This window comes from Muntiacus reevesi, chromosome 9 (assembly GCF_963930625.1).
Source record: "Muntiacus reevesi chromosome 9, mMunRee1.1, whole genome shotgun sequence".
Taxonomy (NCBI): domain Eukaryota; kingdom Metazoa; phylum Chordata; class Mammalia; order Artiodactyla; family Cervidae; genus Muntiacus; species Muntiacus reevesi.
In genome coordinates this window covers 32,344,317-32,359,507 of record NC_089257.1, presented here as the reverse complement: position 1 = coordinate 32,359,507, position 15,191 = coordinate 32,344,317, and the positions used below count along the sequence as shown (strand labels likewise).

Here is a 15,191-nt window from a genome sequence, read left to right as displayed (position 1 = left end):
AACCTGCCATTGCCTCTGACAGTGAACAGATTATTTCAAAATTCTGAGTTAGTTTCCTGACCTGTAAAATAGGTATAATAATAACTACCTCAAAGATTACTGTTTTTGTAAGAATTAAATAACAAACGTAAAGCGCTTAACTCAATGTCTGGCACATAATGATAAAAGTAAACAGTAGCGTATTGCCAGTCCTGTTCACACTGACCACACTGTTTGCTGAACCCAGAGTAGGCAAGGTTCTGGCTAAGAGGCTGGAAGAAGACGCAAGGAGTCATAGGAACCGCAGACATGTTTCTTCTCTCCAGGCTGGCATGGCAGCCACAACACAGCCTGTCTCCTATCTGACGCAGTAGCTGTAGCAACGGCCATGGCATAACCGTAACCTAGCCATAACGTAACCTCATATGACATAGCCATGATGTCACTCTAGTGTAGCCCCGATGCAGCAGCAGCCAGAGCTGTCATGGTGAAGCTCATACGTGCGTACCACACGGAGTAGCCAGTGACCAAGCCGGTAACTCATGACGCGCATGCACAGAGCTACGAGTGATCTCAGCTGTTTCATAACCATGCAGAGTCATTGTTTACAGAACATGGGCGAGAGGGCCTGACTGGCACAATGTTGTTAATTTCCCCACAAGTAGCTATCACTTGTGCTATTGAACGTGGTAATTCTTGTTGTCTCAGAGAGAGTACACCGTGGTGCTTAATAATACAGGCTTTATAACTAGACTGCCTAGGTTAGAATTCCAGTCCTGCTACTTACTTACTACGTAACTATCAAGATGTTTCTTAACTCTGCTGCCTCAGTTTCCTTATCTAATACAGTAGAAGAATATAATGGTACCTACCTCAGGTGTGTTTGAAAATTATACACCTTATACAAAGAGAGTGCTCAGAGCAGTACCTGACACATAGTAAGGGTTCATTAGCATTAGCTATTGTCTAGTCAAGGCTATGGTTTTTCCAGTGGTCAGGTATGGATCTGAGAGGTGGACTGTGAAGAAAACTGAGCGCCGAAAAATTGATGCTTTTGAACTGTGGTGTTGGAGAAGACTCTTGAGAGTCCCTTGGACTTCAAGGAGATCCAACCAGTCCATCTTAAAGGAGATCAGTCCTGGGTATTCATTGGAAGGATTGATACTGAAGCTGAAACTCCAGTACTTTGGCCCTCATGCGAAGAGTTGACTCACTGGAAAAGACCCTGATGCTGGGAAGGATTGGGGGCAGGAGGAGAAGGGGACAACAGAGGATGAGATGGCTGGATGGCATCACCAACTTGATGGACATGAGTTTGAGTAAACTCCAGGAGTTGGTGATGGACAGGGAGGCCTGGCGTGCTGCGATTCATAGGGTAGCAACTAGTCAGACACGACTGAGTGACTGAACTGACTGACAGATTGTTATACAGAAATTGCTGAATATGGGCTTTCTGGTAATTGAGAGGTGTTTTAAGTCCAGCTGTACTTCCCTGGGCTTTGTTTTTATCTGGGCTTCCCTGATGGCTCAGTTGGTAAAGAATTCATCTGCAGTACAGGAGACACAGGAGACCTGGGTTTGACCTGTGGGTCAGGAAGATCCCATGGGGAAGAAATGGCAACCCGCTCCAGTATTCTTCCCTGGCAATCCCATGGACAGAGAGGCCTCCCAGGCTGCAGTCCAAAGGGTCACAAAGAGTTGGGCACAACTGAGCCACTCGGCAAAAACACAGCTGTAGAAATGATTTACCCAGTGACACGCGGCGTCTCTGAGTGTCTGAACACTCTACTCAGCAGTCCTGAAAATGCCTTTCATAAAATATTCGTTATAAAACCAGTTTAAACACAAATGAAGTAAACTAAGTAACTGACACCAAGATCTGAGGAGTTCATTTCAGTACTTACTGCCCAAATATGTTGTTTCAGATTTTATTGTTGCACTTTTTAAAATTGAGATACGTAATTCTTTCAGGAAACCTTGCTATGCTGATGTGAAGCTAACCTGGTTAATTCTGATTCAAGAGTGATATTTGGATAGTTCTTGTTCTCAAGTGCACATAAATTCCATCAGGTAGATAATTTCAATCTGATAATACCTGCCAGTGACCTAACTACCCACATTAGTGACACAGATGCTAGATCTGTATAATTCATTTCTTTACTGCTTCCTCCCCTTCAAGGGTGGATGCTAAAAGTAGAGCAATGAATAGACTTTCTCTTGGCATGCCATTTCACCATTAAAAAAAAAAAAGTGTACATAGCTTCAGAATTACTATATTAAGAAGTTGTTGAATCAGTTTCATCAGAGATGTGCAAACGGATGCCCTGAATCAACCTCTCAAAGCTATCTATAATAATACTTTGACATCTTCTTGGTCTTGGAACTAACTGACCTAAGTTTAATTATTAGCTTTACCACTACTAGCTGTGTAACCTTGAGCAATTCACTCGTTGTCAAATATTTATTGAGTACCCATTCTGCTCCCTATTGCTGTGCTAGTTTATTTTATAGAAAGGCATGCAAGAAAAATATTCTCTAATCTCACATTTCAATGATCATAACTAAGGAATAAAGTGTTTGCATTGTATAATTTATAGAATTGCAGTGAAGGTCAATGCATGATTATCTGTGTTAAAATATTCAGTAAATCATAAAGTTGTATACTGTTATGAACTCTGAGAATAGGAACCTGTATTTTCTAACATAGTATCTGATATGTAGAAGTATTTAGAAAATATCTGTAGCAGTTGATTTCCTTAAAAATCTCAAAAGTATCTATCTGTGCAGAAAGAATATTTTAAAATTTAAACTTAAAAATATAGATGACATTCTTTTAATTTGATTTTCTAACTGAATTCCACATATACTGAGAATTATATCAAACCATCTGTGTGGAATTAACTAAAATAAAAAGTAGTGCTATTATTGTTTAGTTGCTGAGTTGTGTCCAACTTTTTGTGACCCCATGACCTTAAAGTAATTTTTATGTTTGCAGTGTTATCAGCAGACTCTACTTTCTGCAGTGTAATATAGGATGTGAATTAAAAAACACAAAATTGGTTAAATCTATTATGGCCTACAACTGGTAATATTTTTATGTACCTAGAGCCACAGCCTCCAGATTTTAGAATAATTTATATGTCGTATAGAAATCATAAATTCCAGGTTTGGACCTAATCACCCATTCCTTTTTGCAAAATAATGCCGCTCAAGATATACATAAACTAAATTTATGCTTGATTTGGGAGATTATCTCTTGCTAATGTACACTTGACTATTCTTTTAAAATGAGAAATGATACACAGTAGTCACAGAAATAAAATTAAGGAACTGAAAAGTACAGAAAAGGCAGTTCAGAAAGAGGTCATTGGAACATAGTATGGCTAAAAAGTTTGCTTGTGACACATATTCAGCTAATTAATTTACATTTACAGAGGGAATGCATTTGTCTTACTCCCTCATTGAATTTTAAAAAACAGTGAAAGTTCACTAAAATCTCACTGTCAACTTTAAGTTTTAATGATTTTTTTCAAGAGGTCAGAAAGGTCATATTTTCTTTTCTTTAACCATTAGCTTTTTGCCATAATCTTATTATGTAATAGCACCCTGAGTCTTGAAACTAATGAGAACCACCAATAGGAGAAAGGTTTACAGGCTTTCTTTTCTTTCTTTGGATGTATCATTTTAATATGCTAGTAGTCAGGAGTGTTTGTTGTCAGTGAGTATTCAAGATCACAGGAAGAACATGGTTCTGTCTCCCTAGAGCAACAATTTGACTTGTTAAATTAAACATTGTTTTATAACTAAGCATTATTTTGATATTAAAATGAATATAGATACAGAGTTGATTAAAGATGTACATTAATTTAGAAATTCAAGCACCAGACTGAATTTTTAGCTGCTATCTTCATTTGAAAAGTACTGCTGACTTCCATTATACATTTTTCCTTCATTTTAAAATACTGGGTTTCATTTAGTGATTTTTTAATTTCTTTATTTAAACTGAATTTACAATGCCCTTTTAAATGCTGCCCATCAAAAGATAATAGAGCAGGACCTGGTAATTTTAGGCTTACACACTAGAGTTAGGACCAACTGATGCATAAGGACAGCTAAGTGCCCCCACAGGACTTCCTCTGTCGGTTACCTTACTGCTCATCCCCAGTAAGTGGGATTGCTTTTTTCTCTCTGGAATGGGGCTACACACGCACTTAATTCCCAAGCCTCAGAATTCCTAGCAGCTGTCACCCTTTACCTTATATGGCAACTATTATCCTTTACCGTAATAGTAAGCATTTTTCTTACTCATTTACATAATGGTTGTTATGTATACTTAGTGTATAAAAACTGTCATGAGCCTCAAGAATTTGTCATTCCTCTGATATGATAGACATGCCTAAACTCTTTCCTTTTTGGCCATATCTAGTCATTGTTCCTTAAAGATGCCTTGAATGAGAACCCTTCAGGAAAATACCCAAGATATAGTATGTTTGTCTTGATGTTGGTTGTTTTTTTTTTAGGCTGAAAATAAAACATCCATAATTTGTAAATACACTTCAGATGATGGTGATATTCATCCTTAATTAGAGACCATTAGATTGAATCATTCAGACCTGGGTTCAAGCAGTCATCCAAACACCTTCCATCATCAATGCCAGGCATTCAAAACTATTGTTTAAGTCGTGAGAGAACTTCCTGAATAACTGATAGAATCAATGGGATATTTTGGCAGTGTATATACATGGTGATTTTTTTAAAGGTTGAATTCATTAGAACTACTTCAGACCACGTAAGTCTTAGAAAATGATGCCCCAAAGAGATGGACATTTCATATTCCAATTACCACATTAAGCTTTATAGAAAGTTTGATAAGAAAGTAGTATGAAGGGAGTGGGGTTATCTAGCATAAAGAGTCAGAAATATTAGAAATCATAGAAGGAGCAGTTTAAAGGTTATTTTACAAATACTGTCTGATAATTATTATGCAGAGAAAACCAAGACTGTGCCTAAAATTTCTACATATGAAATAAAATGCATTTTTTTCTGGAACTTTTTAAAGTGTTCCAGAAGGGAAGAAAGGATACTCCAGGAAGGAATTTTGTTTAAATAGTATTGTAATACTATCCTTCAAAGTAAAGCAGTTCAAAGTTCTCTTCCTTATTGAATGTGTTAAATTTAACTTTAACTGAATTCCCTGGCTTTGATTGGAATGAATTGTGAATTTTATTTCCTTTGTTAATAGAATATGCTAGCATTTTTTCCTTTGAGTTTATTCAAGTTCTTCCATGATAATGTAGGTCACAAGATAATCATGAACAAAAACTTCAAAGTTCTTCCGTGATAATGTAGGTGGCAAGATATTATGAACAAAACCTTAAAATACACCATTGTAGGTTGATTGTGGTTATAAGGTAGTTCCATAAAGATCTCGTGACTCTTAAAAATGTGAAGAATAAATGTCTGAAACTTGTGCCCTTATGACAAGTATATTGAGTTACATTTACAGGATTCACACTGCATAACTGTCCCTTGAGACCTGTGTCAGTTTACTATGTGTACTCTTCTCTAGCAAAGTATGATGGAAAAAAAAAAGTTATTACCAGGTTCTCATCTTTGATGCCTTTAAAAAAGATTAATGCCTTTAAATCATCACCACTTTCATCATCAAAAAAACTTTCATTGAACTCTTACAATCTTTTAGGTACTATAGATACCAAAAACCGTATAACGTGGTCTATATGACCTGTAATAGGTTTAGGTTCTTGTTGCAGAGGCAGCATGAGAAAAGATAAATAACATTGCAAAGTAGCATGTACTCCCTGCCAAATGAATCATAAGTAAACTCTATTGCAGTCTAGAAGAAATTTTCACAATCATTGAAACAGTATAGTCTTTGATGAGAGAGAGAATGAGGGGATAGGGCTGGGCTGGGGTATTCAAGCACAGACTGTGTAGGTATTTTTTATGTGAGAATTACATGGAATCAAGGATTCAGTGTTTGAATATCATTAAAAAGAATAATTGAGATGCTAAGAAAATTAAGCAAGCAAGCAGTTCTTACCCAAAACATTTTTTTTTTTAAATATTATTTTATTAGTTGGAGGCCAATCACTTTACAACATTTCAGTGGGTTTTGTCATACATTGACATGAATCAGCCATATAGTTACACGTATTCCCCATCCCGATCCCCCCTCCCAAAACATTTTCTTACTAGAATTCTTACTTGTTCATTTTCCAATGTCTTTTATAATATAAAATAAAGGAAACATCCCTATGAGGGCCCAAATGTAATGAAACTTTCTCTAGATCATGTATTTGGGAAAATTGCATTTTTATTTGGTATTTCTTTTAATATTAGATATCTATTTCCCAATTAGATTAGCATGAAACTAAGACTAGAAGAATTATTCCTTTTTAAAATACTGCTATATAATCATTTAGTAAACTTTTACTAAATTCCTGCCATTTTAAGACAATTGCGGAAGTTATTTCTCCAGCCCTGACTTCTTTACTTAGCTACAGTTCTGTTGCATGCTCAACTGCTTCATGGATCTTGCCAACTGGATGTCAACCTAGTGATATCATCCCTTACGTCTGTGGCTGGATTTGATATGTTCATATTTTATTAATTTGGGTTTTTGTGGGGGGTTTCTTGCCCATGAGAAAGATTGGCCTTTAGTTTTTCTCTTTTTTAAAATGTAGTAGTATTATTAGTCATATTAGTCATGTCCCACTCTTTGTGACCCCATGGACTGTAGCCAGGCTCCTCTGTCCATGGAATTTTTGAGGCAAGAATACTGGAGTGGATTGCCATTACCTTCTCCAGAGACTCTTTCCGACCCAGGGATCGAACCCAGGTCTTCTGCATTGCAGGCAGATTCTTTACCATCTGAGCTACAGATTCAAATACAAAACTTACTTAATTTCATAGCAGGATTGTGCTGGCTTTGTGAATGTCTCTTTTCCTGTTCTCTGGAGGCTTTTATATAAAACTGATACTATTTTAAATGTTTGGAAGAATTCATGAAGCCATTTATGCTTGTTGTCTTCTCTGTGAAACATCTTATAATTGCAGATTTAGTTTCTTAATGGATTTAGGACTGTTTATATTTTACATTTTTTCATAGGACAGTTTTATTAAGTTATGAGTTTTCTGAGAATTTTTTTCATTTGATCTAAATTTCAAATTTTTTAGCATAAAGCTCTCAATAATGTCCTATAGTATTTTTAATGCCTGTAGGATCCATGGTGTCACCCTTTTTTAGGAGTTTAATTTACTGTTGTCTTTATTATTATTATTGAAATATAATTGATTTACAATATTTTGTTAGTTTCAGGTGTAGAGCATAATGACGTGAATTTTTTGGTTTTGGTTTTGTTTTTTGCAGATTATATTCCATTAGAGGCTATTACAAGATATTGGGCATACTTTTGCTGTGCTATACAGTAAATCCTTATTGTTTATTTTACGTATAGTAATTTCTGTTAATCCCATACTCCTTATTTGTTGCTCCCCTTCTCCCTCTCTTCTTTGGTAACCACAAGTTTGTTTTCCATGTCTGTAAATCTGTGTTTGCTTTGTATATACATTTATTTGTGTTATTTTCTCACATATAAGTGATATTATAGAGTGTTTGTCTTTCTCCATTTTACTTATTTATAATATCCTCTAGGTTCATCCATGTTGCCGCAAATGGCAATATTTCATTCTTTTTATGGCTAACATTCTATTGCATGTATATATATTTTTTTATATATGTATATACACATATATATTTATGGGTAGCTGGAATGGCTACCCACTCTAGCATTCCTGCCTAGCAAATTTCATGGACAGAGGAGCCTGATGGGCTACATACAGTCCGTGGGATCACAAGGAGTCAAACACAACCGAGTGACTAACTGTTTCACTTTTATATATATATATATACACACACCACATCTTCTTAAGTCAATTGTCTGTTGTTGGGTACTTGGATTGCTTCTATGTCTCAGAGTGCATGTATCTTTTCAAATTAGTTTTTGTTTTCTCTGGATATATTCCCAAGAGTGAAATTGCTGGATCATATGGTACTTCTGTTTTTTGTTTTTTAAAGAAGCTACATAGTGTTTTCCATAGTGGCTACACTAATTTATATTCCCACCAACAGAAAAGGAGTGTTTCCTTTTCTCCACATCCTCTCCAGTGTTTATTATTTGTAGACTTTTTGATAATAGCATTCTGACCAGTGTGAGGTGATACCTCATTACAGTTTTGATTTGCATTTCTCTAATAATTAGTGATGTTGAACATCTTTAATTTTATGTGCCTGTGAGCTATCTTTATGTCTTCTTTGGAGAAATGTCTGTTTAGGTCTTCTGCCCATTTTTTGTTTGGGTTCTTTGTTTGTCTGATATTGAGTTTTATGAGCTCTTTGTACATTTTGGGTATTAACCTCTTGTCAGTCACTTCATGTGCAAATTATTTTTTATCCCTTCCATAGATTGTTGATGTTGTCTTTAAATTTCTAAAAAATGAATGCTTAGATTATTGATTCTCATTTGATTTTATGTACATTTAATTATGTGAATTTTTCTCAGTAAGGATTTTAGAAGCATTCCACAAGTTTTGATGTTTGCATTTTCATTAAGTGGTAAGTTTCGTTGTACTTTTTAAGTATTATTTAGCTTAAAATATTTATTAATTTCCTTTATTTTCTGGATTATTTAGAAGCCTATTACTTAATTTCCAAATATTTGAGGACTTTCTAGTTATTTTTCTGTTACTGATTTTCACTTAAATTTCACTATACTTAGAAAATACACCCTATATGATATCAGCCTTTTGAAATGTGATGAAACTAGTCTGATAGCCCTAGCAGATAGTCTTTTTTTTACATATTAAATGTCTTTTAAAATATATACATTGGGTGAAGTGTGGAGTTTTTTGTGTCAATTACATCAAAGTTGATAATTAAATATTTCATACTTTTTGTATGTTCTTCTGCTTAGTCAACATTTACTAAGAGTGATATTTTTAACTCCACTATTATGGTTATATATTTATCCATCTTTTAGTTCTATCAATTTTGCTTTGTATTTTAAAATTTTATTTTTTAAATTTTTTTTCCCATTTATTTTTATTAGTTGGAGGCTAATTACTTTACAGTGTGGTTTTTGTCATACATTGACATGAATCAGCCATGGATTTACATGTGTTCCCCATCCCGATCCCCCCTCCCACCTCTCTCTCCACCCGATTAAAATTTTATTATTAGAGATATAAAGTTTTGTAATTCACATGCTAGTTGGCAGATTTGACCCTTTTATCATAATAAAATATCTCTTTTTACTTCTAGTAATATTTCTGTCTACTGTATCTGATACTGTATTATGTTTCTTTTGTGTAATGTTTGCACAGCACTTTTTCCATCTTCTTATTTTTGACTTCTCTGTGTCCTAAGAGTTATTTTTTATAAATAGCATATTTTTGAAAATCTTTTTATAATTAGAGTATTTAGTTCAAAAATATTTATTATAATTACTGGCATATTTGGGTTTGGATCTGTCTACTGTCTTCTTGCTAGTTTTTTAATGTGTCAACTTGTTCTTTTTTCCTTTTTCTGTTCTTTATTGCCACCTTTCTTGTTATTTATTTTTTGTTGCCTTGTTATCTATCTGCTCTATCTGCTCATTTGTTATACATTATTTTACAATACTTTTTAAGATTACCCTAGAGATCACAACATGCATAATTGCTTTATGAACATCTAATATAGATTAGTACTTTAGCCTCTTTCTGGACTTCGGAATTTCAAGGATTTATAACATATGACTATGTAATGTCTTTTGTGCCACTGTTGTATATTTTAACTCTACATATATATATTGAACCTATAAGAAATTATTTTTATATAATCATTATTCATCTGGATTTACCCATATATTTACACATTTCACTGCTTTTTCTTCCATCATGATTTGCCTACTTTGACAATATATTCCTCGTACTTGAAGAAAGCCATTTCGTAGTTGTCTTTTTGCATGGGTCTCCTGTTGGTGAATATCTCAAAATATCTTTGTATTTTCAGTTTTGCAGGCAATTTGTCAGTTATTTTTGTCTTCTGGGTTTATTTTGGTTCTGACTGTTGCTCCTATGAATCTAAATTATTTTTTTTTTTCCCTTCTGGCTGCTCTTAATATTTACTTTCCTTTTGTCATCACAAACTTTACTATTATGACCTCAGGATGTTTTGTTTGTATCCTCTTTGAAGTTTATTGTTATTTTTTAATATATAGCCTTCAAATGTTGAATCATTTTTTAAAACTCTTGCTACTATATCTTTAAATATTGCTTTTACTTGATTTTCTGTCTCCTCTTCTTTGGAATTCCAGTTATACATATGTTAGATCTCCTTACCATGTTACATGTCTCTTATGCTTTGTTCTGTATTTTCAAATTATTTACTGTGCCTTGAAGTCTTAACACTTTCTACTAAACTATCCTCCCATGTCACTAATCCTTTCTTGAGCTATTTCTAAGCTGCTCTTAAACCTATCCATTGAATTTTTAATTTCAATTATTATATTTTCCATTTTTCATTTTGATCTAGTTTTCATCTTGCTATTTTCTGTAGAGTCATTTTAAGGCTGATATTACCTAATTTGTCCTCTATGTCTCATGAACATGTTAATCAATATTTTAAAGCCCATTCCAGTAATTGTATTCTGTATCCTGTTTATCTATTTCTGCTATCTATTATTTAGGGTGAGTTTATCCAGTTATTTTTTATTTGATTCCACATGTTTTTAAGACGGCTTCCCAGGTGGCACTAGTAGTTTAAAAAAAAAAAAGAAAAAACCCTGCAAATGCAGTAGATGCAAGAGATGCAGGTTCAATCCCTGGGTCAGGAAGATCCTCTGGAGGAGGAAATGGCAATGCTCTTCAGGTTGTTTTTAAGAAGTCTTGGAGTTATTTTGAAAGCCTGAAAGATAGTTTCCTCCAGATACCTACTATTGCTTCTATCAGGCAGTTCATCAAAGAACATAACACCCTAGTGCAACTTGAATTGAACTGATTGGAAATTGGATTTCTGTCTTTGTGTAATCTATTTTTGGTCTACTCTTCCGCTAGCTTTAGACCTTTTGTGTCCCAACTGAAATTCTGGGACTCTGCTCTGGTCACATCCATTAAATGGTTTCTAAATTCAATTTTTGTCCCTCATCCTCTGAGGTTGCTCAGAGTTCTGTTTCTTAGTCTCTCAGCTTCCATTTGCAAACAAAGGCTTTGATGGGGGAAACCACTCCAGTGTTGGGATCACTTGTTTACACTTCCCTTTTCTCTACTCAAATCTCAGCTATGTTCATAGCTTTCTGATCTGTTCAAATAACTACTTTTAATTAGCTTATTCAGCTTTTCTAGGGTTTTTTCATTGAGATGATTGGTCTGATCAGGCTGAACTGCTGCAGACAGAAATACAAGTCATTGAATATATTGATTTTGATTATTCCCTGGAACATATGCTCTGTAGTCATTGGAATGTTATATTTTATTTATTTGTATTGCAAGTGTCTAAATCAGTGCCTGACCTTTATTAGCTTCCCAGTAAGTATTCATTTGTTGTTTGTTCTTGTAGCTGAGTATTGGATAGTCTAATTTCTGGACTAACTGTGTCTGCAATTCATAGTAGCCTTCCAACTATCTGTTATATGTTAGCAAGTGGAAAAGTAATCCAGCCTGGTATTCCAGAACAGATGAAAATTATTCCACTGAATACATTTTGAAAGGGTTACAGAAAGATAGAAATATAATTGCATTTCATCCTTTCTAAAACATGCTTTAAGTCAATACATGAGTTGTGAATGACCAGATAAATTTTTAGCAAATATTTCCTGAAGGGAAAGACAATAGTCAGTAAAGATAATGCTGTCAAAGATTTTGAGCAGATTACATGGAAAAAAAATAATGTCTTTCATTCCATCTCTACAGTGTATAGAAATATTCTTTCAGCAAGAGTATCTTTTAGTAGTACTTAAAAAGTGATTGCAATTAATATGAAAATCAAAATATCTCGGACCCTTATGTGGTATGGTAAGCATTAACATATCAAAAAGTGAACGGTTCTCAAACTAGAACAGGAGCGTGGTGAAATGGAAGAAGAAATACAGCCCAGTAGCAGCACATAGCCAGCTTAGCAACAGCAGCAGCAGCACATAGAAGAGATTGGAGAAGAATTCTTTATAGTCAGTAAAGAATTTGTGAATTTGGAATTGCTCTGTTGTCTGAATGGTACAAATGAAGAATCTGAGTTGTTAAGGAATAAATTATTAAAAAGTTAATGATCTGATTCAGTCTGACTCCACAACTTACTGAGATACTGCTACCATACCAGGCTGCTTCTACAGGGAGAACCTTAAAACACCATGAGACACATGGAACTAAAACTGAGGGATATTAAATAACTTGTCCAATACCACAGGCTTAATAAGTCTGTGTAATAAGCCCATTACACAATGAGTATCAGAACTAAGATTTAAATGTTAAGTCTCATGATGCAGTTTCCCCTCTCTACTCTCTCACTATTGTTTTAAGAAGACATAAACCATCTCCACAATGATTTATATACACTTGTGTATATGCCTTTCTATATTGTGTGCTCTTGTTCATTTGTATGTTCCTATATCCAGTACTGTGAGCCTGGATAGCTCAGTCGGTAGAGCATCAGACTTTTAATCTGAGGGTCCAGGGTTCAAGTCCCTGTTCGGGCACAGCTTCGACTTTGGGCTTCTCTGGTGGCTCAGAGGTTAAAGTGTCTACCTCAGATGCGGGAGACCCTGGGTTCGATCCCTGGGTTGGGAAGATCCCCTGGAGAAGGAAATGGTAACCCACTCCAGTATTCTTACCTGGAGAAGCCCATGGATGGAGGAGCCTGGCAGGCTACAGTCCACAGGGTCGCAAAGAGTCGGACACGACTGAGCAACTTCACTTTCACTTTCGACTTCACTTTCATATCCAGTACCTGGTAGATAATCCTTATTCAGCAAGTATTTGTTGAGTGCTGAATCTGCTGACCTATAGCTATGAAGAGATGGCAAACATTAAAATTAACTAAAGTATTTTAATTTAAAAAAACCAGACAGACTAGGCAGATTTATGGGCCATGACAAGGTTAAAATGGTGAAGAATTTGAGATCTGAAATGGCACTAAATTGAAGCTTGAGAGGTTACAGTGTGATGGTTAAGAACATGACTCTTGAGCCAGACTGAACTGAATTTACACTCTAATTCCACCATTTACTAGCTCTTTGGCTTGGGTTACTGGCTTCATTGTCTCTGCTCTTGTTTCTTTATCTGTAAAGTGTGTGTTATAATGCACCTAGCTCATAGGGTTATCATAAGGATGAAATGATTTAGTAAGTATAAAGCAGTTAGCCCAGGGTCTAGTACATGGAAAGCATTCGACAAATGTTTGCTTTTACCATTGCCCAAATAGGAACTATACTTTTATCCACCAGTTTAGCTCCCTCCAAATTCCTTGCTTGAGGGTTGCCTAATGAAGTGATAAAAACAGCCAAGGGCCCTGCTCTTTGCCTACAGACCAATAAAATTTAATGACTGGAAAACAAGTAGCGTGCTGGGATTTCATGGGTTAATGCTGATACTAATGTTAGAAGGGCTTGGATCTACCATAATCAAACCATCACCACCACCAGCACCACACCCTCCCCCCAAAAAAGAAAACAAGTTGTATTTTACTCTTCTTATCTTATTGCAGTTATCACCTGGGTATGCCCCCCAAATGCACACACAAAATGAATGATTAAAGTATATGATGAAGTGAACCCTGAAATGAATTTTAAGTATATGGGTGCTATTCTTGGCATCTTCTTAAGGAATGTTTGTTTTCTTCCCTTCTTTACATTGTTCTGCTTGTGGGTCTGCTCTATATGAACAGAGTTCTCTGCATATTCCTCTGCTAGCTTACTGTACTCTCAGATTTCACCACAGGGCTTCTAATAATGGACTGATGATGGCCTAAGTATGCAGCATAGGTGACTTAACATTAAGTTGCCTTTGTTGCTGATCCTGACTTGATGCCTCAGTTTTAGTGACTGAACCAGTTCTAGTAAATTACATTGCTAACTGTTCTTTCAAACCTGAATCTCTTTCCATATCTGTGTCTAAGATCTCAGTTCCTTCACAGGTAAATGATTTGTTCTTTTAGAAAAATTCTAGATCCACTTTTATAATGTGTGGGGTAATCTATCCTTGGCTTCCCAGGTGGCTCAGTGGTAAAGAATCTGCCTGACAACAGGAGATGCAAGTTTGATCCCTGGGTTGGGAAGATCCCCTGGAGATGGAAATGACAGCCCACTCCAGTATTCTTACCTGGGAAATCCCATGGACAGAGGAGCCTGGCGAGCTATAGTCTATGGGGTCACGAAAGAGTTGGGCACAACTTGGCTACTAAGCATCGACACAACAAATCTGTCCTTAACTCCTGTAATTAGACTGTGCAGTTAGAGGGATGATGAAGTTCCATGTTCAATTCTAAATCAAATACAGACTGTGTAGTAGCTACTCTTATATCCCAGCCTCAGTATGTACTAGAGTCCTTTATAATAAGACGGACCCAGAATGGTAATCTAAGTACAAATAACTTGCCAGAGTCAAGATTGCCAATACTTATAGTAGTCAAAGCCTCAAAAATGGCTTCCAGCAACCAGGGTAATGACGCGCTATTGCTGAGTGCCTTTATTTTCTTGGGGTTGGGTTGTAGAATCATTCTCATTCATGTAACATGTGCTTTGAGTTACAAGCAACATTGTCTTTACATCCTAGGGATCCTAAGGTAATGACAGATGATGAAAATGATTTAAACAAATTCTGTATTTGTAGTTATGGCTAAATGTACTGGTTTCGCTCTGCTTTTGTGAATATTGTGATCCTTGTAAAATACATGTACAGAAATACTAAGAACCCAAAATTTGAATAGAAGAAGAAAAGGGAGGAAGGGAAGGAAGAGAGAAGACCTGAGGCAGAGAGGGAGGGAGAAAGGAAAGAAAAAAGAGAAGAAAGAAAAAAGTGAGCATGGAATTGCTTATCCAGGAAAATTAACCTCAGTATTGTTGCGTGTGTGAAATAATGCCCCAGTGTCTGAAGTTAAGATTAAGTTTTCAACAGTTGGTTGGTAAACTTTTAGATGATTTCTTCACTCTGCGAATAATCCC

At 35.5% G+C, this 15,191-nt stretch overlaps 1 protein-coding gene and 1 non-coding gene across 7 annotated transcripts in view; both read left to right on the top strand.

The window, feature by feature from the left end:
• Window positions 1-15,191, top strand: part of METTL15 (methyltransferase 15, mitochondrial 12S rRNA N4-cytidine) — a 351,902-nt gene that overhangs the window by 143,762 nt on the left and 192,949 nt on the right. The gene's annotated exons all lie outside the window — the stretch shown is intronic.
• TRNAK-UUU (transfer RNA lysine (anticodon UUU)) lies at window positions 12,656-12,728 on the top strand. The gene has a single exon. It is a non-coding gene; the product is annotated as a tRNA-Lys (tRNA).